The sequence below is a fragment of the Ictidomys tridecemlineatus genome, chromosome 16 (assembly GCF_052094955.1).
Source record: "Ictidomys tridecemlineatus isolate mIctTri1 chromosome 16, mIctTri1.hap1, whole genome shotgun sequence".
Classification (NCBI taxonomy): domain Eukaryota; kingdom Metazoa; phylum Chordata; class Mammalia; order Rodentia; family Sciuridae; genus Ictidomys; species Ictidomys tridecemlineatus.
In genome coordinates this window covers 23084384-23112050 of record NC_135492.1, presented here as the reverse complement: position 1 = coordinate 23112050, position 27667 = coordinate 23084384, and the positions used below count along the sequence as shown (strand labels likewise).

The following is a 27667-nucleotide window of genomic DNA, read 5'->3' as shown; positions in this document are numbered from 1 at the left end:
GAAAAGAGAATTGATAAACTCTCTTAAGTTACTATTTTAATGCAGTAGGTCAGAGTGTGTTTATTTGGTATAATATGAGGAATTTATACCTCTTTTTTTTTCTTTGAATATATTTTGGTCTTTTATATTTATACTTTATCATGTACATATAGGGACTATTTTGTTTATTTAGACCAAATTCTATTTATCTTCAGAAAGCATTGAAATCTGAAGACTAATTTGTTTTCAATGTGTAGTATTAACTGCTATGATGTATATACATTTTATATTTATGCCTGGAAAGGGTTGCAGAGGGGTGCTTTAGAACCACCTTTTCAGCTCTAAATAGCTATTGTGTACATATGGTAAGGTACTGCTGCTTGACAATTAGTAACTGCTTTTTGTTTGTTTGTTTGTTTTTTAAATAGTACTTCCCTTTATTTTATATTTTTTTAATTTTATTTATTTGAGAGAGAGAGAGAATTTTTTAATATTTATTTTTTAGTTTTCGGCGGACACAACATCCTTGTTGGTATGTGGTGCTGAGGATCGAACCCGGGCCGAACGCATGCCAGGCGAGCGCGCTACCAATTGAGCCACATCCTCAGCCCTTAGTAACTGCTTTGATGAAACTAAATTACATGTTTAAGTTCCCATCAGGAAGTCGCTTCACATCTGTATTAATATATTCAAGGCTTGAGAAGGAAAGTTAATTTTCCAGCTTAAATATTTAATTCAAGCTTAAAATTTAGTGTGTAATTAGAGTTCCCAAATGGCAGGAACATGGAGTATTTGTCCATTTTAATTAGATTGTTGTTTACCTATTAATTATATATCATATCTTGTCATATAGTTTTGATGGTAACAGATGGTGCTAGGAGTTAGTAAGTGTTTCAACAAAATAAGATTCCACATGATTTATTAAGTTGCACTTTATTAGTGAGTGGTCTGCTTTAGTCGGGTTATTCTCCCAAAGAAGGAATGTGAAACATTTCACTAATTTTAGTAATTATTCTTTTGTGGACCCTTAAGAAATATTGATCATAAAAAAGTCTGCAATGAGTGATGTTTATTTAGAATCAAATAGATCACTTTAGGCTTATTTTTGAGTAGCATATATTGTCAAATTGTATAATTAGTATGAAGTTTAGTGCATTTTGCTAGGTTAATATAGAGAATCAGAGTTTTATTTATTAGTAAACTGTAGGCATAGAGAATGTTTTATATATAATTATGATTTGGAATAAAAAATAATAGAATGATGATTAAGTTGTTTATTTCAAAGGTATTCTCTCTGAATTTTTAATCTGACAAGAAACAAAGTTCCTTATTTACCAAAATATCTATCTGCAATCTTTTGTGCCTAGTGAACTTGATCAACAGAATTTCCATATTCAGAAAGTAAATGTCAACTAAATAGAAAAGCTTTCTAACTTTGTTTATGGAAGATTTTATTAATTGTTTTGGTTACCAACTTCTGCAAATGAATAAATTTTACTTGTCCATACGTGCATGGAAAGAGACTGATAAACAGAAGGGAGTAAGAAAGAGGGAAAGGAAGAAGGCTTTAAACTTTTTAGCCTTCGTAGTTTATTAGAAATTTATTATAATCCACAATATGATCACCTTAAAAGTAAGTTTATATTACTGATTCTTAGCTCCTAAGATTATTTTGAAATAATTGTATGTTTCTAAGAATAAGAGTAAACAAAAGTTTCCATTGTTTCTGATTTTAAGATTTGCTCCAGAGGGACACCTTAATCTTCAAAACAGTGGCCTCCTGTTCCCTATGTTACCTACAGTATACAGCTTTGCTTTTTCTTGTGTTTCATCTTGTTTTTTTTTTGTGTTTTAATTTGTCTCCACTTGTATTAGGTTTTTGTTATAACCAATACCTGTGGTAATCAACTTAGAGAAAGGAATTATTTGGCTTCTGGTTTCACAGGTTCCAGTATATGATTGGTTGGTCTCATTGCTTCAGGTCTGTGGCAAAGCAGTATCCTCACAGGAGTGTGTGCTGAAACAAACCACTCACCACACAGGTAGGAATCAGGGTACAAAAAGACAAAAGGGTTGGGCTGGGGATGTGGCTCAAGCGGTATCGCGCTCGCCTGGCATGCGTTCAGCCCAGGTTCGATCCTCAGCACCACATACAAACAAAGATGTTGTGTCCACCAAATACTAAAAAATAAATATTAAAATTCTCTCTCTCTCTCACTCTCTTAAAAAAAAAAAAAGGAAGCCAGGGTCTCTTAATCCTTTCAAGGGCAGGCTATCAAGGACCTCATAAAGTCACCACCACTTCTCAATAGGGTACCCTGGGAAGCAAGCCTTCACTACATGAATGTTAGGAGACTCTTAAGATTCTTAATTTATGTCAGTTTTCAGAAATATTTGTCTTTTGGTACCATAATTCTTTATAGTGGAATGGTATGTTAGCATACCAGTAGATTGATGTATAATACAGGACCCTTCATTTGTATGAATTGCTCATGTAAGTGAATATGAATATTCACTTAACCTTATTTTACATGTTACTGATTTGAAATCTTATTACCTGTATTTACATTGTCTTTAGAACTGTTTCATTGTTCAGGGAAAAATAACTAAATGATTTTTCCCCTCATACTGAAGGGGAAATTGTTACTTCAATGTGGCCTTAGTGTAATGTACTCTGCCCCCAGAATGTTGAATGACTAAAAGATGATCGCAAATATTGTGCTGTAATGTTATGCTATAGGAGGGATGCTGCATTATATTTATATCAATTAAGATGAATTTTAAAGGAAAGAAAGTATGTCTAGAATAGAAATAGCCTTAGTTTAAAAGTTTAAATTTTTAACATCTCTGCCCTTGGTGAAAATATGGGACTATATTTTCTTTGGCAGAATTTATCAACTATAACATGCAGCATTTCCACAAAAAGAAGGAAAACTAAATTGAAGCATGTAAATTACTCTAATTTGGAAAGTTATCCTTTGTAAGAAATGACAAGATGACTTCCTTTCTGTTTTTTTAAGTGTGTAAAATATATTATTCATTTATTGTCTGATGTCATTTTATCTGGGGCAGTAAATTTATATATACATAAAAGGATACTTGGTGATTGTTAACAAAAACAACAAATGAAAATATAAATGAGGTCTTTGTTACGACTGTGTTTCTCAATTCCTGGTCTACTATTTTATACCATGTGAGGACTCTTATTTTAGCAGCCAGCCATATAGTGTATTTAACTTTAACAAAGCAAATGATGATACTGATTTCTCTTTTTGTAATTAAGATGATCTTTCTTTCCTTAAAAATAAGTGTTTGAAACATTTTGGAAAATATGGTAGTTGATAATCAAATCTTATTACTTGATACTAACTGAACCAAGATAACACATTAACTGATATTTCTTGTGGACTTTAAACACAGGATTCAAAAAATGTGACTGACTGAAAAACTAATGGCATTTTGAGAATTCTTACTCAGTAGTGACCATTTGGGAAAAGGTGATTTTCAGATTAACCTTCTAGTCATCTAAAATTAAATGTTTTCAGACAGTATCTTAAAAAAATTACATATTCCTGTAAGTCTGTAGTGTTTCAAACATATAAGTTTTCCTAAGAACAGGCCTTAGGATATCTTTCTGTCTTTCTTCAATTTCTCTTTTAAATGTTAATATGTAACCTCTTTCTAAACATACCATTTTGAAATCTGGATTCTTCCCTTGTTACTTTACATAGTGAATCTCTTTTTATAGCCTTATAATTATATCAGGCAGAATGTATTTTGATAATTCCAATGGACATTTTCAGACCTTAAGTTTTAATTTATCTCCATTTTGAGATGTATTTTTGCTCTTCTTGCTATAATGATGACTCACATTCCTGGTTTTTCCATTTCCTGACTGATTGTATTTATATTTCTCAAAGTGGATGCTTTTCTCTCTGTGCCTTCCTCTTGGCAGTCTTGTTTGTGTCCCCAATTTCAGTTTGATCCAGCTAGCCATTATTATGGCCTTCAGATCCATATATCTTATTTACTTGACATTTCTGTACTTGAAGTTCATATGGATTCCTTAAACTTGACAAGTTTAAAATTTATTATATTACTTAATTTGCTAGTAATTTGTTTAGTTTTCCCAATTTTAGTAAATAATCTTTCTGCCCATCTGTGTAACCAGAAACTTTTCCATAACCAATTCATTAACAAATATCCCTTTATCATGTTCTCATTTTTTTGTTATAGATGTGTTTTGGACTTAGTTTTAATCTGTTGATCTCTTATACCTTAAAACAGTACTGTAAATTTATTGTTTTTCTATCTTGCGGAACTATTCCCTTCATATCTTTATAAAGTTTTTCAGTGTTCCTGGACAATCCAATGTTTATCAGTTTTGTGATTTTGTGTTCTCATAGTTGCTTTGAAATATTTATTAGCATTGCATTAGATGTACCAATTACTTTGGCGAAAATCTTTATCTTCTCAATAGTAAATATTCCCATCTAGGAATATGTTGCGCATCTGGATTAAATCTAGTGCCATTGAAATCTTTTTTTCAAACAAGGCACATATCTTTTCCATCTAGGTTTTTCACAGTACACTGTTTGTTTTTGAAATTCTGCTGGTTTATTCTCCTTATGTTTGTTTTTAGTTTCTCTAACTGTTTAGCACAGTTTCTGACACGTAACACAATAAATACTGAATTTTGAGCAATTTTTAGTGTAGAAAATAATTTTTTAAAGTCATGCAATCTTATTCAGTTTATGATTTAAATTTTTAAATTATTTTGTTTTTTTATAGGTAATATTAGCTGCAGATTATAGTTTTGTTGTCTTTTTAAAAGTTTATACTTTGTGTGTGTGTTGTTAGGGATCAAACCCAGGAACTATCATATACTAGGCAAGTACTCCATCACTGGTCTCATTTCTTTTACTTGACCTGTTTGTTTAAAATCTCTCCAATGATGCTGAACTAATAGCACTGGCATTGGTATTCAATATTTTTGAATGGTTTTGATGAGAAAAAAATTCCATTGCCATTATAAATGCTACTTGTGTATAATTTTTTGCCTATCATAATAAATCCTCCTTTGAAGAATGGAAATTGTATTTTTTGTCTTGGTTAGTGTATTAGGAACGACTGTTAAATCAGTTTTGCCACATTTAATGAAATGTTTTTATTGTCTTTTATATTAGGACCATGTTAAAGTAAAATGAATTGGTATAGTTTTTTTTAAAAAATTATAAAATAGTCTAAACATAATAAGAATGATTAGTACCTTGTTAAAAAATTACCCATACTGTAATCTTGGCATGTGCCTTTGGTTGAGGGAAGGGTGTTTCTGGACAATCTGCAGTATTAGAGGAAAAATCTTTGTATGTCTGATATCTTATAAGGCTGTTACTGTATTCAGATTCTTTGTAGCTTTGAATTGATTGTAGAAATTTTAAATAAAACTATCCTTTTTTTTGTATCAGCATTATAGTTGTACATAGTAGTTGGGTTGATCCTGACAAATTTATACAAGCTTGGAATTTGATTTCAGTTGTTGCCCCCCTTCCCCCCCTCCCTCCCCCGGCCTATTGTCTTTCCTCTACTGATTTTCCTTTCTCACATTCATTTATTTATTTTTATTGTTGCTTTGTACTTAAGGGTAGAATTCCCTATAGGGGGTGGGTGGTGTGTGTTTGTGTGTGTGTGTGTGTGTGTCTCTGTGTGTGTCTGTGTGTGTGTGTGTGTGTGTGTGTGTGCTCTCTCGTGCATGCATGTGCACACAGTATGATTTTTAAAAAAAATAATTTCACATTTCTTCCCCTTTTATATGCCTCCTTTTAATCTCCTATTTACTATCTTCCCTATATATTTATGATATCCAATCCTTCCCTCTTTCTTTTTTATTTTGCTGTAGCTTTCACACATGAAAGAAAACATTTGATCCTTGATTTTTCTAAGATAGGCTTATCTCACTTGGCATGATGTTTTCTATTTCTGTTTACCAGCCTATGCCTTAATGCCATTCTTTTTCATGATTCAGTAAAACCCCATTGTCTGTATATACCACAATGAATATTTTCATATTTTTTGGCATAAAGTTGTATATAATAATTCCCTAACTCCTGTGTTTTAAAAAAAATGTTATTTTGGTTTGCTGTTATAAACTTTTGTTTCTAGTAGTATTTTTTTATCCTTTTCCTTGAAATTTAGTCGGTTTTTATTGGACTTTTCAAAGAAGGAAATAATTAGCTTGTTTGCCTCCCCTTTTGCTAATTTATTTGGCTTATTGTCATTATTTGTGTTTTATGTTTTTAATTATTTTTTTGTGGTGCTGGGATATTGGACCTGGGGCCTAGGGTATGCAGAAGAATTGCTGTACTGCTGATTTACATCCTTAGCCCTTGGTTTATTTTGTTCTTATGATATTCTTAAGTAATAGTTCATTTATTTGTTAAATTTTCTTCATTTTACTTCTAACAATGTTAAATTATGACTTTTCCTTTTACTGTAGTTTTGCTATTTTTACATATATGTAAAAGGATGTGACATGTATAACATGTTGCTTTTATTTAATTTTCAACTTTTTCATTATCAAATTGAACTCAAATACAGGAAATTACTCAAAACAATAAATGTTTATTATTATTATTATTATTACTATTACTATTACTATTCTTATTATAGATTAAGTATGCTTGTAAATGCCACTCAGGTCAAGAAATACAACTTTACTAGCCACTGCAGAAGTTCTCGCAGGTGCTCTGTGCTAATCACAGACCAGTTTTTCCCTCCACAGTAACCATTCTTTTGACTTTTATAGTAGTAATTCATTTCAGCTTAGTGCTGTTATTACTCAAATGTACATCTCTAGACATTACAGTTTAGTGTTATTCTTCTTAAAAGCTATGTTTGCCTGTCAAATCTTTTATCTGTGGTGCTTCCCTCCAGATTCCCTTTTTCCCTTCTCCCCTCTTCTTCGCTCTGCTTTACTCCCCTTCCCTCCTGTTCCATCTACTGAAAAACTTGGGTTGTTTGACCTATAGAGTTTCCTAAAGTCAGGATTTTGTTGATATTATACTCATGGTGCAATTAAACATTTTCTTCTATGTTTTCTCCTAGTTGCTGGGTAAGTTAGAGTTTAGTTGGATTTAGACTTCATTCCTGGGGAAGGCTAGAGGTGCTATTTGTGTCCTCATTAGGAGGTGCACACTGTCTCTCTTTCATTTCAAATGCTTATAGCCATCTTTGCTCCAAAGCCTGGAACCATTAGAATATGTTATACAGTGCTTTTGTTACATAAATTAGCTAAAAATGAACTTTTCTTTTTTTCAGTTTATGATTAATGTGAGGTTTTTTTGGCATTAAACAACTGTAGATTTGTATTGTGGTCAGGGAATGTAGACTTCACATTTTTGTGATACATTAGATTATTTTGGGGTTGTGACTGAGTGGTAGAGTGCTTGCCTTGAATGTGTGAGGCACTGGGTTTGATCCTCAGCACCACATAAAAATAAACAAAATAAAAGTACTGTGTTCATATACAACTAAAAACAAATTAACAAATATAAAATATTTTCTTTGTCTCATATAGTTAACTTTGCAAATGTCCCATTTGTATTTGTTAAAGATATTTATGTTCTTTTGCTTATTATTTAAGTTTTTATATAGCTACTAAATATTAGATCAAACTTACCATATTCTTCAAATGGTTCCTGTTCTTGTGTATCTTTACTTGATCAGTCAACTCTTAGGACTGAAGGTACAAACATCACTGATGGTGAGAAGGTCAAATAGATTTTTTGTTTTGCTTTTTGGGAACTATTCAGGTGAGAAATAACTCTTCAAAATGGAACACTGAGGACAGCAGGAGATCCAAAAGTATTTTGCAAATAGATTTGGAAATATGAGAGTTGAAAGAGAAGTTTCTATTTTGTGATTAAGGGTACAGCGTGATTAAGTGTATGATTTAGAATAGGGATTGACAAAATCTGGTTCATGGGCTAAAACTGGCCGTCTGTCCATTTTTATGTAGTTCACAAACCAAGAAGTATTGTATGTTTTTAAATGTTTAAAAAGATGAAAAGAGGAGTGCTATTTCTTGACATATGAATGTTACAAAAAAATTCAAATTTGTTTCCATAAATGAAGTTTTATTGTAACAGCCATACTCATTAGTTTTTAGTCGAGTTGAGTAGTTTGGACAGAGACTGTATATTCCACAAAGGCCAATATTCTTACTGTTGGACTTTTTGGAGAATAAATTTGCAAAACTACGCTGCAGATAACTTTATCTTCATCTTCCTCATTCCCATAACAAAACATTTCTTATGGAACTGGTTTTTTAAAACACCTCCATCTATAATTGTATGAATGAAACCCTGCTCATGATTATTAATTTCTGACAACATTGAAATTCATTTTCCATGAATTCTTTTTAATTCATTTCTCATTTTTTTTAGTCTTTTACATATAATTATTGAATGCTTTTAAAATAGAAGTAATTAATAAGATAGTTAATATTAACTACTTGATATTGACTGTGCTTGCTACATTAGAGTCTTTTTCTAAATACTATACAGAGTCTTGACCATTATTACTATTAAATTTTATGGTGATAATTTTATATTTGTACAGTCATGCTTGTGCTTTCCATAAAGATTATCTTATTTCTATGAACTCATATTGCAATTTCACTAAACAAATCAATTGTTAGTTCATGCTTAAAGAAAGTCCTCTTAGGTTTGGGGACAAGACTATGGTTTATTATAGATGGAATTTTAGAGGTGACTTTCTTTGCTTATAAAGTCAGTTTTTTTTAATGTTTCTAAAGGCTGTATAAAATTGAACAAATGAGTCTTGAAAAAATTTGAATTTGATAATATATATTATGTATATATAGAGAGTGAACAGAGTTTTAGTTATCAGTATGAGTGACTCTTTAATCCACAAAATGGTAGATTTTGCATCATGGGAATATCCCGTTGTTGTTTTTTCCACAATGTAGTTATGCTGGATAATCAGAAAGCCCAGACTGACCCATCAATACAAATTCAAAATAACCTGTGTGTTTGAGATGGGGCTATTTCTCTGTGTATCCTATCTTTCTTACTTAAGTTCCTAATATTTATAAAATGTTGCTTTTTAACATTTCAGTTTCTTTCATCTTCATGTGATTATGTTCAAGTACAAAGAATGCTAGAAGGTGGAGCACTATCAGAAGTTGTCAAGAAAGCAAACAAAATATATTATTAGTTTTAATCTGGTAGCAGCAGAGCACATTGTTAAACATGATAACCAATAAAGGTATGATTCATAAGGAAAGCATCAGTTACACTAGCATAGAAAGATTTTTATGGAGAAAGTGGATGTGTGTTTTAATACCCAAATCCTATGTGTCCATTAGTATCCAGGACAAATCCCATCTGCGTCAAGTTTTACTTAGCACTCAAGTGTAGAAAACTGTTATGTGATGGGAGAGAATAAATAACCTATCAATTTTTCATTGCCAACTAACTACCTTTATTGGTTTTCTAGAATGTGTTTCCGAATATCCCATAACACAACAACAATATAAGCGCTGGTTTTTTTTGCCTTTTCCCCATCATTTAAGGGCATATTGTAGCTCCACCCCATGAGAGCCTCCACACTGATTACATTAGCCTTGAGTAGCCTGTAGAATTCTAATTAGTTTCCCAGATTATCCAAATATGATTCTTTACAAGATTGTTTTCAAAAGATTTTTCTGAGTTAGTTCTCTTTAAAAGAATGGATGAATACATAATGGATCTTGGGTAAGGATTATTTGTATTGACTATCAATTTCCTTACTGAGTCATCTTTCTTATTTTAATATTTGAGGTTATTTTATGAAATATTTTCTCACCAAATAGACTATGATGATGTAAAGGAGGAATCCTATCTTGTATGTCTTTGTAGTCGTTCCTTTATAAGACTTTCATTTTATGAAATGAAGTAAAAATTTGTAAAAATAGTACATTATACTAACAGCAGATGTTAAACCATTGCCTGCTAAGTGTTTAAGAAATACATGTTGATAGAATTTAAAGTAAGGAGAAAATAGTATTCCATAAGTTCCTTACTGGATGAACATTTTGATGTTTTTTTGCATTTTGCTTTTATAATGTTATAATGAATAAACGGATGCAGGGCCTCAGTCCTTTAGCTGAAATCCATTGTGAGACTGAATGGTTTGAAAATCAGAATTCTTTATTTTTTCTACTTTAGTGGTGTAAATGTGATACATGTTTAAAAATTACCAGACAGTCCAGTGAATGCAGCACTTGGTAAGCTAATTGCTATTTCTGATGAAAAAAATGTGCGATTGTTGATATTGTTGGCTAACTAAAGTCTACAAATACCTTTTTTGTCAATTCAAGTCAAATTTTATATGCAAATGACTATATTAAAGTTAGGATAGTGCTTTTGGTGTTGAGATTGTGAATTCATACACATGTATGTGTTTAACATTTGGGGAATAATTAGCAGTGCTAATTTCTGGAACAAGAGAAGATTCATTCATGGTTCTTTCCAATATTGACAGATTGTCCTCCCTGATATTATACCATTTTCCACTCTTACCATTAGTTAATCTATGGAGGGAGAGTTGGTCTTACACAGTCTTACCACTAATATGTGCTGCTAGACTTTTGCATTTTGCTAGTGTAATATGTAAAAAAAGGGACCTCATTTTAGTTTTAAGATTAAAAGAATGCTAGTGATTATGGCTTTGGTTGAGGACTTTTTATATTGATAACCTCTTTACATTTACTATGAAGAATTCCTTGAATAGCAGCAGGGACACATGACACTATTCCCTCTCCCTTGTTACCTATCTCTCTCTTGTTTCAAATATGGTGGCCTAGGGGCTGGGGTTGAGGCTCAGAGTAGTGCTCATTTTGTATGTGTGACACACTGGGTTTGATCCTCAGTACCACATAAAGAAATAAATAAAATAAAGGCATTGTGTCCATCTACAACTAAAAAAAAAATGGTGGCCAAAGGTTATATGTGTACACAATCTGTTGATCTAATAAATAGTAGGCTGTTACCATATAGTCAGTTTCATATTTGGCACAGAGTTTTATACTTTAAGTATATTTTCTGTGTCTCACACAGAATTTGGAGCTAGAACATTAGTAGTAACAAAAGCAGTGATAAATGGAAAAATTCCACATTACGTATTAGGACACACAGTTTCTCTAGTCCAAGAACTCTGGAGTTATCCAAGTTCTGCTTTCTGCCTTTGGGCTTCTATATTAGCTGTTTTTTTTCTCACTTAAATAACCTTCTAGACTACCATGACAGTTTTGTTGTTTTTTTTTTTTTTTTTAACCACTCAACTCTGTTTGAACTATTACCTCCTCAAACATGTGAATACCCAGTGTAAAATAGCCCCAATCTCTCCATTCCATCAACTTTTAAAATTTTCATCATAGCTATTAGCACCACCTTGTGTTTTAACAGTGTTTTATTGTTCATCTTCCACCATTGCATTTAAGCTCCATTTGATCAAGGCCTTGTGTCTTGTTTAGTGCTGTGTCCTAGAGCATGATACAGAGCTGGGCATGTGCTACTTTTTTAATAGTTGCTTTTAAAATAAAGGTCATTTTCTTTGATTTGCTTTTCTGCTTGTTCCTGTCTCTAGAATTCTCTTCCCTTTAGCCTTTCCTTGTCTAGCTCACAAAGTCCTGCTCATCCTTCAATGTACTGCTTATGTAGGAAAGAGGATATGTACAGATTAATTTCATTAGAAACTATAGTGATTATTTTAATTTTCCTTAGAAAAATTCCAGAATTGTTGAATTCCAGTTTTGAAACTTGATTAAGATCAGGAGGGAGCTTTCTGCAGCCATGTTGCTTTCTTTTCTTTAAAAGAACTTGCTTCTTTGATTGCCATTACCTCCCCCCCTTTAATATCATAGGTCCTTGTGTTATTGATTTGGAAGCATTTGTATTCAGTGTACTCAAATTTTACTTGTTGAGTAATAGTTTTTATATTAGAGACCATAAGTGGGGAAAAAGTAAGATAAAAATCACAAATCTATACTGCTCAGAAACAAAGCTTCTCATGCCATTGCTCAGGTGCTGCAGATGTTGAAGATAATATCAATACATTACCATATGTGATAGAAAATAATAGGAGCAAGAGCAGTAAAGCTGTATTTACGGAATCAGAAAAACCTCATATCTGAATTTCTTCTTGTTATAAGTTTAAACTAGACATTATGCCTCATTTTAATATGCAGTTATTTTTGGTGTTTATATGTTTTATGTTTTGATCACTGTTCAGTATTTAAACTCTTTCAAATGTGCAAAGATTAAATGTTTAATAAAAATTGTTGTTTTCAACATCTGTGTTCAGAGAACAATGGCCCACTGGAGTGCAGAAAGCTTGTAAAGTTTTCAGATGTATTGAGAATGACAGAAAGTTCAGTGAAGAGTTTGCTTCCCTCATTACAGAACTACTTCTGTGGCTGCGATTACACTAAGAACATCTTTAATTGCTTTAAAATCTGAATGCATGATAAGAATGGATTAATTTGATTTTTCTGTTACTACAAGTAGCAGATGGTTTATGTCTTAAGAATGCTCATGTTGTAAAATGAGATCCCCAGCTCATCCATGATTGGTCAAATGAAACATGCTGTGCTGATTATTGATTTAGAAAATGAGGATGACATGAGTATTGTGGGTGTTGCTGTAATAAATTAAAGAGGAGTATTTTAATAGCCAGCAGACGTACACCTTAAATAACATGAAATATTTGATTTTCTATTCAGATGGTCTCTGCCCTGTCAAACTAATTTTATTTTTTATTAAAAAGATATACTTTTATAGTTTCAGCTAACAAGCAGATGGTCGTCTTTACTTATTTCTGTTTTGTATTGCTGTATGACCGATCAGATGCATGATAGGAACCCAAATTAGCTTGTTGTCTGCAAAGCAATGGTGTAGCCATGGGAGGAAATCTTTTGCTCTGTGTGCATGTGTATGTGCATGTGTTAAGTTAAGTGCATGCTTAGAAACTGTGTTTGTGTATTCATACACATATAGGTCACTGTTTTCTTACTGTTTTATCCTCATTTGTTTTTGAAGTAAAGCTATATACTTAAGGTTTTTTTTAATAATTTAATTGTTTTTCAAACAGTTTTTAAAATGATATTTGGATGGGATATTGCTTGTTTGTTGGTTTTTGATAGTTTCATGTGAACAATGTTGTGAATTTATAGTCACACCTTATTTCAAGTACATTGTAAAAGTCAGGTAGAGGGCTGGGGATGTGGCTCAAGCAGTAGCGCGCTCACCTGGCATGCGTGCGGCCGGGTTCAATCCTCAGCACCACATACCAACAAAGATGTTGTGTCCGCCGAGAACTAAAAAGTAAATATTAAAAATTATCTCTCTGTCTCTCTCCTCTCTCACTCTCTCTTAAAAAAAAAGTCAGGTAGATAGTTTACTGGTATTCAAAGCTTTTATATGTGGCATTTGGTGATGTTCAGATATGTAAGTGCACTGTCTCTATGGCAAAACGCCATCTTGTGAATCACAGTGGGTAGGTTGCCACAAGTCCTAGGTCTATGAATATTAAATTAAAATTTTTATATTATGATTTTGTTTTACTTCACTCTGAATTGTGGCCATGATATCTTAATTGTGGCCATGATATACACACTACAGATTAAAGCCTGACTTATCCTGCTGAAGAAGACAATTTGTATATTTTTAAAAAAGGATTTTATATGTACAACTTCCATATTTAATTTGATTTTCTGTTTTACTTTTGTAGATATGTTTCCATATTTATAGCATGCTTGTTTTTAGCAATTTTGTGTTATTTTAGAGAGATTTAAAAGTTTAAAATAATTGGCAGTGGAATCCTAAAAGTAAACTTTTATTGCACCTAGCAATCAGCAAGATAATAGAGAAATTAGTATTCATAAATGACCTAATTTTATAGTGTACATCAGTTAACTTAAAATATATTCACAATAGTCAGTATTTTCCTAATAAATACTTTAACATTTCCAAAGTCTCTAGAAAGGGAGAGACTTAGTGATTTAAGAGATTAGATTTTATAATAATATATCATTTACCTAATAAAATATTTATATATCGGTACTTATGAAGTCACTGTCTTTCATGTTAGAACTTTTTCTGGGGAAGCTTAGGAAAATGAGTAGAGGGTGAAAGTAAAATTAAAAGATAAATTGTATTTTTTAATGTGACAATTTTGCAAAAGGAAGAACCATTTGTTATTAAAATGCTATTGAAATCTGAGTGGAGGCACAACCTGTTGCATATTTGTGGAATGAGTATATTGTGTGATTTTTTTCCTTTGTAACTTGTTATAAAATTATATGATAAGCTATTTCCCTAATTACCCGTTAATGTCTCTATTTTCACTCATTGTGTATATTGTGGGGAAATCCATTAAAATTAGCAAAGACTAGTTTTTAGTCCTTTATATTAAAATGTCTTATGACTAGTCACAAAGAGCATTCATAGAACAGAAAAGTGATTACAAATGGCTTCCTCCCTCACAAATTAGTACAGATTGGGTATGGAAAAGAAATTACCACTTGATAATAATAAAAACTCCATTCTTTGAAGTAGTTTAAAGAATTAATAACCAAAGTTATATTGTTACTGTCCAAAGAAAGTTTCAGTAGAATAATTTAAAAGCATTCGGAGAGCCTTATTAGATTTCCCTATAAATTTATATTTCAATAGGTGATTATTTTAAATGTGTATTTTGTAACTTGACTGATATATGTACACACATGTACATATTCCCTTTTCATTATATTACCTTAGAAAAACCGCATAATTTTTCAGTGTAAATTGTTTTTATATTCAGAGCTTTAAAATCATAAGGTGACTTTTTTGTTATGTGAAGAGACAAAGTGATGACAACTTATTTTTCCTGCAGTGTTTGTTTAATGCATTTTCTTCCCTTACCAATAATACAAGGTGTCCAGAAATGTTCTTATGAAAAGCATCTTGTAAGCAATTGTTACTTTGTACATAGATAATATTTTTATTAACACTTAATAATTACAAGATGCACAATGATTTTGGTTTGTTTTCTCTATATTTTTAAATAATGTAGGCTTGTTGCTGAATAACTTTGGAAGTATTTCAGACATAGAAATAAATGATTGCCACCAGGTACATTTGTTTTCTACCAGTGTGTGAAATTCTAATTCTCCAGGTTGGAATATGTCAAATACAGAATTCTATAACTAGATATTTTTATTTTTAGCCAAAAATAATAGGCTAAAAATAAAAATATCTAGTTATATAATTTTTTAATTCTGCATTTTTAATTTTATTTTTTTGGGGGGGTTGTACAATTTAAGAAGTAAAATAATTTAACAAGGATGTAAACTTGTGAACTGCATTCCTCACATGTTGTTCTACTGAGCAGAGTGAGGAAATGGGAGAATTGTGGTTTAGTAGATATCACACTTATTACAGTAAACATTTATAGAATTATATCATGAAATCAGCTATCCTCATGTGCAGTGTGATCAGGTTGTTACTATGGTAACATTTCCATTTGTGAATTTTTGTGTAGTTAAAATGTGTAGTCATCACATCAAATTACCATTGACTTTTGCTTTCTCCCGTAAATAAATCACTGTGTTACCTGAATGCTATTGAGTGGCACCAGATATAGCACTTAACTACCACCCATACAAAAATTGGAAAATGGAAAAGAAAAAGAAACAGTTTACTAAATTACATTTTAAGAATGTCCTGATGTTGCTGGTAAAATATTAAATGTTTTTTAAGAGGAGTAGGAACATTGCCAGTTATTCTCTGAGATGCTTTAATTTCTATAAATATATGATAATGAAATTGGTTTGGTATGGTAGCAGTAGGAGGTAAGGAGGGCTTTATTTTGTCAGCTAAATGGGTGCTAACTAACAAAAACAGAAGTAATGACCCTTCTGAGACTGAAAGGATTCATTTTGAGAACAGTACCTTTTAATTTTAACCTTACTAAATAAAAATTTATTTTGTTTCAAATTTATCCTGTCTTCAGATATTTAAAAGTTGCCCTCTTTATTTCACTTCTGATTATAAAAAACAGCCAATAATATCTTAGGCTAATTTGGATTAAAATAGCCTATAATGTTTCCTTGTATCAATGACTGTATTCTAGTAAAGATTCCTACTGTTTTTGTTTTGTTTTGCTTCCTAAAGCCCCCTGCTGCTGTTGATTCCACCTAGATCTGCTACTGATTGGAACTGTTAAAAGGCAAAGATAGTGTGGTTGGCTGCTGAATCATTTAATTGTAGGATTAATAAAAGATGTTCTCTCTGGGACCTAATAGAAACAGTGACGCTGAAATATTATGGATAAGGTGACCAAGAAAATTTATTTTGTACTTAAATAATATTTGAAGATGTGAAATATTGTAGAAGAATGCCAGCAGTCTGTTTATCATTCCTTAACCATGCAACTGGACCCTGTTGAAAGGAAAGGGAAAGGGAGGAGAAGTCTTAGAGAAAGTTTAACATTAACAATTGTTTAATTTCTATAATATATGATAATGGTACCTAGCAGTTGAATTCTATTTTTTTTAATAATGATGAAACAAATAATCATATTTACAAAAATGTTAATTCAGTAGTTGAGAACTTGAATAATAAAAATGAAAGGAAATTCAAGTTATGGGTGGTTTTATGAGGCATTTACAAATCAAGAATAATTGTTAATTGTTTTGCATACTATTTCAGAAATTGAGATTATTGGTCTTGTTGAATTTAATGAGAAATTGTTTGAGGGATTATGGTTATCTCATAGCAAAGCCCCGGTTGTAAAACAAAATTTTAGGGCTGGGCTTATATAGGTGCTTTTAGTATGTGGAAGGCCCAGGGTTTAATTCCTAGCACAAAAGCAAACCTGAGTCATTCAACTAAAAATACAAAATGTTGCTGGAAGAATAATTAAAGAACACATAAATAAATAGAAACACATCCCATTATCACAAATTAGAAGAATTAAAGTCAGTACTAACCAAATCAATTTTAGTTCGATTTCCGTCTGAAAATAACAATGATGATTTTGCAGAAATAGAAAAGCCTATTCTAAAATTAATATGGACTCTTAAAGGACCCTGAATAGTCAAGCTAATCTTGACAATAAACAAGATAGAAGAATCACACTTCCTCATTTCAAAACATATTTGAAAGCTATGATACATAATCAAAACATAAGGACAAACATAGACAATGGACTTGATAGTCCAGAAATAAACTCTCACATAAAAGTCTAGTGATTTTTGACAAGGATGTCGGGACCATTCAGTGGAGAAAGAGTCTCTTCAAGAATTTGGATTGGAAATATGGATATCCAAATACAAAGTAAAGCAATTGAATCCTTAACCGAATACTATATGCAAAAATTATTTCCAAATGGACCATTAAACTAAATGTAAGATTTAAAGCTATAAACTGTTAGAATAAACACAGGATAGAAGATTCATGACATTATATTTGGCTTCGTTCTCTAGTATGATACAAAAGTCTTAGGCTGCATCAAGAAGACAAATAGGACTACTTGGAAATCCAAAACTTTTATTCATCAAAAAGAAACTGAGTGGGAAGATAGCTCACAAGATGGAGAAAATCTTTGAAAAAAATTTATCTGATAAGGATTGATATTCATAGTACATACAAGACTCCTAATTTTCTCAAAGTATACAAATGGAAATAAACACATGAAGGCTTATCATCAGTGATCTTTAGGGAAAGGTGAATCAAAACTTCACTGAGTTACCTCTCACACATTAGCTACTATCCAAAAAAACTTTAAAAAAGAGATTAACAAGTTTTACAAGGTTGTGGAAAAGTTGGAACCCACCTTTGTGCACTTTTAGTGGGAATGTAAAATGGTGCTATTTCAATGGAAAAGAGTATGATTCCTTAACAAAACCGAAAGTAGTATTTTCCTATGATGTCAGAGCTTAGCCAGTTCGGCTGTTCTAATAGAAGACTGGATATTGGGTAATTTATATTGAATAGAAGATTATTTTGGCTTATTGCTCTGGAGGCTAGAAAGTAGTTCAAACTCGGGCACTCACATATGGTGAGATGAAAGATAGAAGAGATAAAACACAAGAGGTGGCTCTAGTCCGAAAAGGCAAAAACCTCATTTTGGAGAGAGGGTATTAATTTTTCTTGACCCGAACACCTCCCATTATACCCTACTTCCCAACCCTGCTACGGTGGTGGTCAAATTTCAGCCTGAGCTTTGGAAGGAATAAACCATATTCAAATCATGGCATGTAACAATTTCACTTCTGGGTATACAAGAAGATTGAAAATGGGGTCTCAAAGAGATAATTGTGTACACATGTTCATATCAGCATTTTTCACAATAGCTAAAATGTTGAAGAAAGCCCAAGTGTTCATTGATGGATTGATAAATAGATAAGCAAAGCATAAATCCTTACGATGGAACATTATTCAACCTTAAAGAAAATTCTGACATGTACTACAGCATGAATGAACATTGATTCATTAAATGAAGTAAGCCAATAAAATAAAGATAAATACTATATAATTCCACTGGTATATGGCACTTAGAGTATATTAAAAATTTATACAGACATAAAGTGGAAGAAGTGTAATGGGGAATTGAGTACAGAGTTTGATTTACACAATAAAAATAATGGGTGGATGGTGGTGATGTTTGCACAACATGATGGATGCATTTGGGTGCTACTGAGCTATATTGTTAAATAAAACATAGATTTTATGTCTTGTATTTTACCACAATAGAAAAAACAATTTTAACACAATACAGTTATCCATTGGTATCCATAGGGAATTCATTCCAGGACTCTAGGTAGATACCAAAATGTGTATATTTTCAAATACCTTCTATGAAATGGTGTATTATTTTCATAAGATCGACAAACATCTTCCTTTATACTTTAGATAATATTTACACCCATCTAAATGCTATGTAAACAGTTTGTAATATTGTTTAGAGAATAATGACAAGAAAAAAGGACTTTAATGTTTAATAAAGGTACAATGTTTTTCTTCTCAAATGTCCTCTATTCATAGAGAGTAGAGTTCATGGATGCAAAACCCACTGATAGAGGGCCAGCAGTGTGTACATACTCATAATTTTGATGGCTATATCCAAATAATTTTCTTTGCAGATTTTATAGTTTTTATTACTTTTAACAGAAGTTTCTTGGAAAATATATAGTTTTTTGAAGATACAGCAGTGTTTTAGTGTTATATTTTTTTAAAAAAACATTTGTGATAAGCTAGAAAAATAATCGAAGAACATCACTTTGTGTGTTTTGTGAGCAGTTTGTAAAGGTCTCCTTCGCAGTTTCAAATTGTAGTATGTCTGAGAAATTTCTTGAATTCATTGAAAATAGCATTGAAGATTGTCTCTGATAATCTGAAATATATCTACATATAGTCATTAATTTAAAAATACATTTTTACATGTATACAAAGTTACCTCTGGAATGATTTTGATTTATTATGTTAATGGTTATGTGGACAACCCTTAAACATGGGAATTATTGAGATACAATTTAAATAGTTGTTTAAAAATTTATGACTTTTTTTAAGTAACAGCAATAATATCTTCAATTTAAGCTATTTTAAGGTTTTTCATTTACACAGTGTCATTGGTTTATTTTGTGTTAATCATCCGAAAATTTAAAATGAAGCAGTAGTGAGACAGTATTGGGTTTTTGGGGTGTGTTTTTAAAAACACTCTCTATCTACTGCCCCCCCTTCAGTTTTTTTTACACCCTGTTAATTTAAAACTACTAAACAGATTTTTATTTTAATCTTTGGAAGAAAAAATGTTCCCTTGGGCTGATATGAGTACTTAGGATGCCAAGTTACAGACCGGAGTCTATTTTTATAGGCCAAGATAGAAACCTCTGAAAACCAGAGTTTATAATGGAAACATTGACAGGCCCTTAACTATCACAGAACACATGGCACTGCTGAAATTGTAAGGTACAAGGCACATAATTTCACATTCAAGTGAACATTGAATTTTTTAGCTATTGTCAGATGCCTTTCAACCAGGATTTAATAAGCTATGATGATGCCATAGAAGTCCATAGTGAGCCTGCTCCTTGCCCTCTGAATTTTTGTACCCAAGCACTCTGACACTAAGGAACAGTTGAATAAACTTGTTGGTTTTGGTTGGAGAGAAGTATGCAACCTTTTTTCTCTCCATATTTCATTTCTTACACATTCCTCTGAAAATCTTGCATGTTTTTGTGGATAAGTAACTACCCACATATTCTGGGCATTTTTACGAAGCAAGTAAGCTAAATAATTGCATCTTCATTTTAATGAAAGTCCTGAGCAAAGCTTAAATTTTGTTAACACAGGGAAATTTGATATTGAGTACTTGGGTGATTTAAAAACTTGGCATTTAATGATTTATCTTTGAGGAATCCCATCTAGGTAAAAAATAGTAATAACCTTCAAAGACAACATTTTATTACTCAGCTTTAATTAATTAACAAAATTTGAAACAATAAGCGTGAACTACTTGAGATTTGAATTACTATGCTTTGTTTTAGTTATATTTTAACTTAAGTAGTATTAGTACTCTATCATTCATTGATTGACCCTATAGCAAGGGTATTCATTTCTTTTTTTTAATTTTTATATGACAGCAGAATGCATTACAATTCTTATTACACACATAGAGCACAATTTTTCATATCTCTGGTTGTATACACTGTATTTTCAAACCAATTCGTGTCTTCATACCTGTACTTTGGGTAATAATGATCATCACATTCCACCATCATTAATAACTCCATGCCCCCTCCCCTCCCCTCCGACCTCTATGTGATGAATAAAGGGACTCTAGAGTATTCATTTCTTTAAAGAGAAGCAGGAACTTAGATTGTGTGAGTTGCCAATGTGGGAAAATGTTAAAATGATTTACATTATATAGTTAATTTGAATGTTCATAAGGGTTGGATTGTTGCACTTGTGACACATTGTCTCTTCTCTTTCTGCCTTTTCTTTATCTTATTAAATGCTGGAGAGAAGCAGAGGTATTATGTCAGATATGCTATCTCAGAAGCATTGTGAAGTGTTAGAGAAAATCCAGTATTTTGTGGGAAGATAATGAAGTGATAGTTTGTCGCTACAGATTTTGCAAGTACTGCCAAAAGGAATAGGTAAAAAGAAGATGTTAATTTGAATCTAAATCAGATTTTCTGTTCTGGTTTAAATTTTCTTATCCATTGATTTATACACATATACATTTCATAAGATTTAGACAGCAAAGGCATGAAATAATATTTTTTTATGTATCTGGTGTTTTTTTTAATGAAAAAAATTTGGACCTTTTTCAGTAATTTAAAATTTTCGGCTCTGATTAAATTTGTCTTTTTTTGTGTTAGAAACAATGTTTTTGCATCCTGAATGATAGAAATTTCCAAATGGAAGCTATTTAATTATGTGTCATTGTACTAATTCTAGAATAGTACAACTATTGGATATTAATTTGAACCATATTTCTGTAGTCAAACAAGTGATTTTTTGGTTTCTTGGCTTCTTTTAGGGAGGAGAGACTACAATATGTTTATTGTCCCATCTGTCTCCCCTTGATTTCACTGTAGGAAACCCCATCACAGGTTTCAGGAAATAGTGTTGATCCTACTTATATAGGTTAAAGAGAAAAATCACCTTATATTTTAGAAGGACCATTTTTTTTGAAGATTTAAAATAAAGGAAAATGAGGACATGTAGACATTATATGTGTAGGTAGAGAAAGAAACAGGCAGACTTCCTAGGGAAACGGATTTGTCTGTTTTTGAATTATTCTAGAAACAAAAGTACAAAAATGTAAGCATAGTACTACAGAGAAACCAAAATCCAGAAGGATTAATATCTCAATAAACTTTATGCTCATAGGTGAGCAGGCTGTTAAGCACTAAAGGCCTGTGGACATATCAAAATGTATTCCATGTTAGTAAATTTGTTCAATCTAATGTATCACCAGTAGTTTCTTACTAAAATGTTTTTCAGAAAGGAAAGTGGTTTTAATCATGGCAGAAGAGACTTGGATTCCCGCCCATCACCCCAAGACACTTGGATTTTGCTTTGTTCCTTAAAAATCAGAGATTGAGTTGGTTTCCCTATTGCTTCACCAGTTTATCATCCTCCCCTTCCAGTCTCCCTTGTTAGTAGTTGATATGCCAGACCCTGGGATAGAAGTTCTTTAACTTCAGTAGGTGTCAGTTAATCAGGAAACAATTTAAGATTTTGAATTTAATTAATGATATTGACTTTTCACTTAGGTTCCAGGCAGATGTTTTTGCCTTCTTTATATGTCAGCATTAACTCGTCAAGTAAGCTAGTACTCAATCTTAAATGTTTTATCTCTTGATTGTAGAGAAAAACACATTTAGAAAAGGAATAAACTCCTGAATTAAAAAAATATATATATATATATATATATATATATATATATATATATATATATATATATATATATACTCATATATAAAATTTGAGAATGCTTAAGAACTTGGGAAATAATTGTGGGAATTTTTTCCCCACTTATTTTCTAAAGAAATGTATTTTGTGCCTAATTTTAATACATAACAGGAATGCCTTGGGGAAATGAGAGAATGAAGAGAGTTTAAAAGAAAGGGTTAATTCTTCCCAGATTTACTCCTTTTAAAATATTATATTTTCATCCTGTCACTTAAGTATGATCGTGGTTATTGCTTCTGCCGAGAAATGAACTCTAGTTATTTTTCCTTTGCTGATGAATTCAGTTTAAGTCTCCACTCCCTCCCTTGTACCTCCCCCGTGGTTTGTATTTTAGTATCTTTGTACACTCATTCCTATCAAATTATGCTTTTTAGGATGGATCAATTTTTATCCATATTTAAAGCAAACTAGATTTGTTAAAAGTAGGAATGCATAATTAATCTTTCATCTGATTCATGCTCATTTGGGAAGCATCTTTGTGGCATTCTGACCTGCTGAGAATAATTCTGTTTAACTTTTCTCCCCCACATTGATATTAAGTGTCATCTGTGTGCAAGTGTGGTGTTAGGCATATTCCTTGTACTCATAAATTTAGAGGTGGCAGTAAACCATGTATATTTATACTTTTTTATATGAAAACACCCTCTTCCCCCCCTTTTTTTCCTACCCACCCTCTCTTCTCACCCACATAAATAGAGTGATGGAAAGACAGGACCCACAAGTAATTTAACCAAAGTAATTGTTGGTGGGGGAGAGTAGTATCAAGAAAGGTTTCAAAAAAGAAGTGAAATTTTTATTTTGTTCTTCAAGAAGAATAGAAGACATTGCAGGCTGAGGACAAAACTTTTGTAAAAGCCCTGAAGACTCCTTTGTTGCAAATCACAAATAGTGTGGGTTGGAGCCCAGGGACCCTGGTGAGAGAAGCCACATCTGTGGCCAACAGCCACATAGGATCTTGTAGATTTCATTAGAAATTTAAACCCTTGAGTGGTAACTCATTGAAGAATTTTTCAGTAAGGATATTCATATATTTAGATTCATTGTTTCAAAAATTAAATATCTATCTATAGTGATCTTTTTTGAAGAGATTGAAGCGACTAAGATAAGAGTGCTGGGGCATCTTGTCATGTTTCAAGAGTGATCCAGATGATATTGGCTTAAATTAAGGGATGTCCAAGAAGGATAGATATATGGATGAATATGTCCAGTATATTTAAAAATTGGAGGCCAAAAAATATATAAGCTGATGATGGGGCAGCTCTTTGTTTCTAACATTTTGAATTAGCACTGTCTTATTTGAAGTTTAATGTATTATTAAATATTTTTCCCCTTGTTATCATAGAGGTCTGAGTAACTACTTGGCTTTTCCACAAAATATTGCAGTGCTTACTTACATCTTATTGATATGTATATTAAGAGGATCAAGGAAAAACAAGACTCTTTACATGTTACTAGAAAAAAAAGACATGAAAGAAATTAGAAAGGTAGGTGTAAGCAAATCATAAAAGGTACTGAGAAGCTATGGGAGGACATACACTTCAGTAGTTATTATAGAACCATAGACATTATTATATTTAATAACCAAAATTGATTTTTGAGTAGTAGTAAGCTTTCTAAAGTAATAAGAAACAATGGATTTTGAGCCAAAATAATATAATTTTATCCAATTCTGCTTCCCAAATGTAGCAAGTCATTTTAATGGATTTGTAGTTTAATGTTTTTAGGACTATATCATGATTTTCTCTGAAGCATCCTGATATGTAAAAAGACACTCTCTTCATGATTTGTTGGTTTCTTGAATGTCCAGAAATTCTACCATGTAGCAAACTTAAATTTACATATTTTTAGAAAACGATGGGGTTACACTATATTTATTCTGTTACTTGCAGATTTCATATGCTGTGTACATTGTGGTCTAAGTGCATTTAGATTTTTATGTTTACTTATTATTCCATTTCTAAGTCACCATAATTTATAAAACCAATCCTTTATTGAACATTTGGATTGCCTATATTTTTTTTAACTATTATAGTCAACCTTTTTCTGCATAGATTTGGCTAGAAGTTACATCAGTGTCATAAATTCCTAGCAATAAAATTGCTGTATTCTCCTTCCCCCACTCTCACCCCCACTATGTTACCCAGGCTGACCTACCTCAAACTTTCGGGTTCCACCAGTCATCTTGACTTAGTCTCCTGAGTACTCATGCCACAGGCATGTGCTACTGTACAGGGCCTTGCATTTTTAATTCTGATCATTATTGTGCCTTGAAAATGTGTATGTCTCAGAGTTAATTATCTGGTTTTATGCACATTCTTTGTTATCTTCCTTTTTTGTTTTGCAAATGTGATGGAGAAAATTCTTGTTTTTGTAAACATTTCTTTATTAGTGAAGCTGCACATTATTTTATTGGTCTTATATATATTTGTCATAGATATATAAAGGCTATATAATGAATATATATCTATCAATCTGACTATATTTGTGTAGAATGTGTGCTTCTGTGAACTGTTTTCCCTGCCTCTATTTGTCCGCTTAACTCTTTCAGTTCTGCCTTATATGCTTTCTAAAAAGGGGAAAGACGCCCTGCTTTACCCTCTAGATAGATGAGATGATTTAATGAGGTATAGGATATGTGAATATTTCTAAACCTTTTTTTTTATTTTTTAAATCATTGCTTCCCTAAACTGCCCTTTTAGAAAAAAATTTCCTGAATCCTTCTCCCTCCCTTCCTCCCTCATGAAATTTTTATACTATGGATATATTATGTATCTGTTTGTTTTTTTTTTTGTATTTTAACCTATTTGAGGGCCATAAACCATTGTATTATCCAAGATTCCCCACCCTACTCCATGTACAAATTTTTGTCCCTTCGGGAACAATATAACACCCATTGAGAATGCAGGATATATGTGAAAATTTTTGTAAACTGCAAAATGCTATTTAGATGTAAAGCTTAATTGTTAATAATTTGCATTTCATATGATATGACTGTTTTGCACCTGCCTTTTTTTCACTGCAGATTTTCCAGTTGCTAACAGAGACATTTACTATTTTGTTGTCCATTTTGCTGCCTTTGGAACAATCTTTCTTCAGTTGACCTCTGATGAGCTCTCTGCCCATCTGTGCTTGTCAGAACTTTACTTTCTTCAAAGCCTGTGGTAGATACTCCCTTTCTCTCAGAAGTCTTTCTATTCCCCTGTGTTTACCCCTTGACCTCTTAAGACTTAGCATTATAGCAAATGTCGCTCCTCTGCTATGACATTATGCCTTTCATTGTGTAGTCTGTATATTTTCTATATTCCACCTTCCAAAAATTGTGTCAAGCCAGCTAGAATGTTGCCTCTGTCCTTCTCTCTATTTTCTAATTTTTCTCAATGCCATTGTACACAGTAAGAATCTAGGAAAAGTGTCTCAAAATAAACTTTAAAATAAGTAGCCAGTCTGACCTTGGGGCCAGGTGCTTAACTGGCTAGCTTGTTTCCACCCAGGTAAAAGTTATCCATGGTTGATAAGATTGCTGAGAACATTAAATATGCTAATAGTCATTAAACCCAGAGTATAGTATTTAGCAAGCATTCAGTAAATTAGTAATCATCAGTACTCTAAAAGGTTCTTAGCACAGAAACAAGCGATGATAGTTTATTCAATAGATTCCACTGACTTAATAATATTTTTTGAGCAAAATTTCACCAGAATTCTTTCTTTCTTGTTGAAGAATATAATCTAGCAGTCATTGCATCAGAATTTCAAAGGGAAAATTTGTTTTTCTTTAGATAATTTTCAGAATGTACCCTGGAATATAATTTGCTATAACTGTGGGGGCCATTTGAAGTGGGCATGACTGATAATTTAGTGTACATTTTACTTTTGATTTTTTAGAACTACATTAAAATCATTACATATCTCTCTCTTTCTTTCTTTCTTTCTCTCTCTTTCTCTTTCTTTCTTTCTTTCTCTCTCTCTCTTTCTCTATTTCTTTCTTTTCTTCTTTCTTTATATTTCTCTGCTTTTAGTTGTCAATAAATCTTTTGTTTTATTTATTTATTTATATGTGGTGCTGAGAATCGAAACCCAGGGCCTCACACATGCCAGGCAAGTGCTCTACCACTGAGCCAGGACTCCACCCACCTTGATTTATTTTTAAAAAAACCATCTGTACTCTCAGATTTCTCTAGCTTTGGGTGGCACATTAGGCAATTCAACTTTGGCTGTTGGACATAAGATTGATAGGTCCTTGACTACAACCCTTTTCAGACAAAGCTTCCTATCTTGAAGAATAGCTGGTCTTTCCAAGGGGACATTTGAATTTCTCTTGGAATGAAAGGTTATATCAATTTACTGACAATAATAATGTACATTCAGGAGGCCAGCTCTGCTCAGTTGACCTCAGAGCCTGTGCTGCCACTACCATGTCTTCTGGGGTTGTATGAGCAACCTGCAGTGCATGGTGGAGCAGCTTAAGCTGGAGGCTGACATGGAGAAAATCAGTCTCTTAGACAGCTTCAGCAGTAGTATTGCATGCAGAATGCCTGCAAGAATCCTCTGCTGGTTGGTGCTCCAACTGGAAGCAACCCCTTCTGTGAGCCCAGATGCTGTCCTTTTACTCTGAAGACTGTAGTAAAGAAATTTGTTGAGGAATGCCTTCAAGCACAAAGTGATAATGACTGCCATGAAGTCTCAAGAAAACACTGTTCTTTGGCCAAATGACTTTGAAATGTTTCAGAACTTTCCTGTGACCTGGCCTTATAGCCAAAATTCTACAAAAATTAATGATTTTCTACTCAAATAAGAAAACTGAATGAAGGAATAGTATTTTTTTAAGTAATAATGGGTTGGTTCTTTCTCCTGGTGAAGTGCTTTGTATTAAGATAAACAAAAACTTTAAATATACCAAAAATACACCTCTTAAATATGTGAGTTACTGGTGTTGCTATACCTAGAATAATAATGTATGTTTTATTTACTGGATGTTTACATTTTAGGAAGGAAAACACTTATTTATTTTAAAACTGGAATATTTATAATTTGTTCCTAAGAGTTTTATACTATAATAAATTTGTTCTTATATCATGAATTTCCAATTACTAAGTGAAGACAAGAAAGTATAAAATTGGGAATAATGGACTTAACTACTCAAATAATACCTTAATTTTTCTAAA

At 32.1% G+C, this 27667-nt stretch overlaps 1 long non-coding RNA gene and 1 pseudogene across 1 annotated transcript in view; both read left to right on the top strand.

The window, feature by feature from the left end:
* Nucleotides 1-27667, top strand: part of LOC144371359 (uncharacterized) — a 1013058-nt gene that overhangs the window by 329189 nt on the left and 656202 nt on the right. The gene's annotated exons all lie outside the window — the stretch shown is intronic.
* Nucleotides 26935-27667, top strand: part of LOC144371402 (tolloid-like protein 1) — a 48589-nt pseudogene continuing 47856 nt past the window's right edge.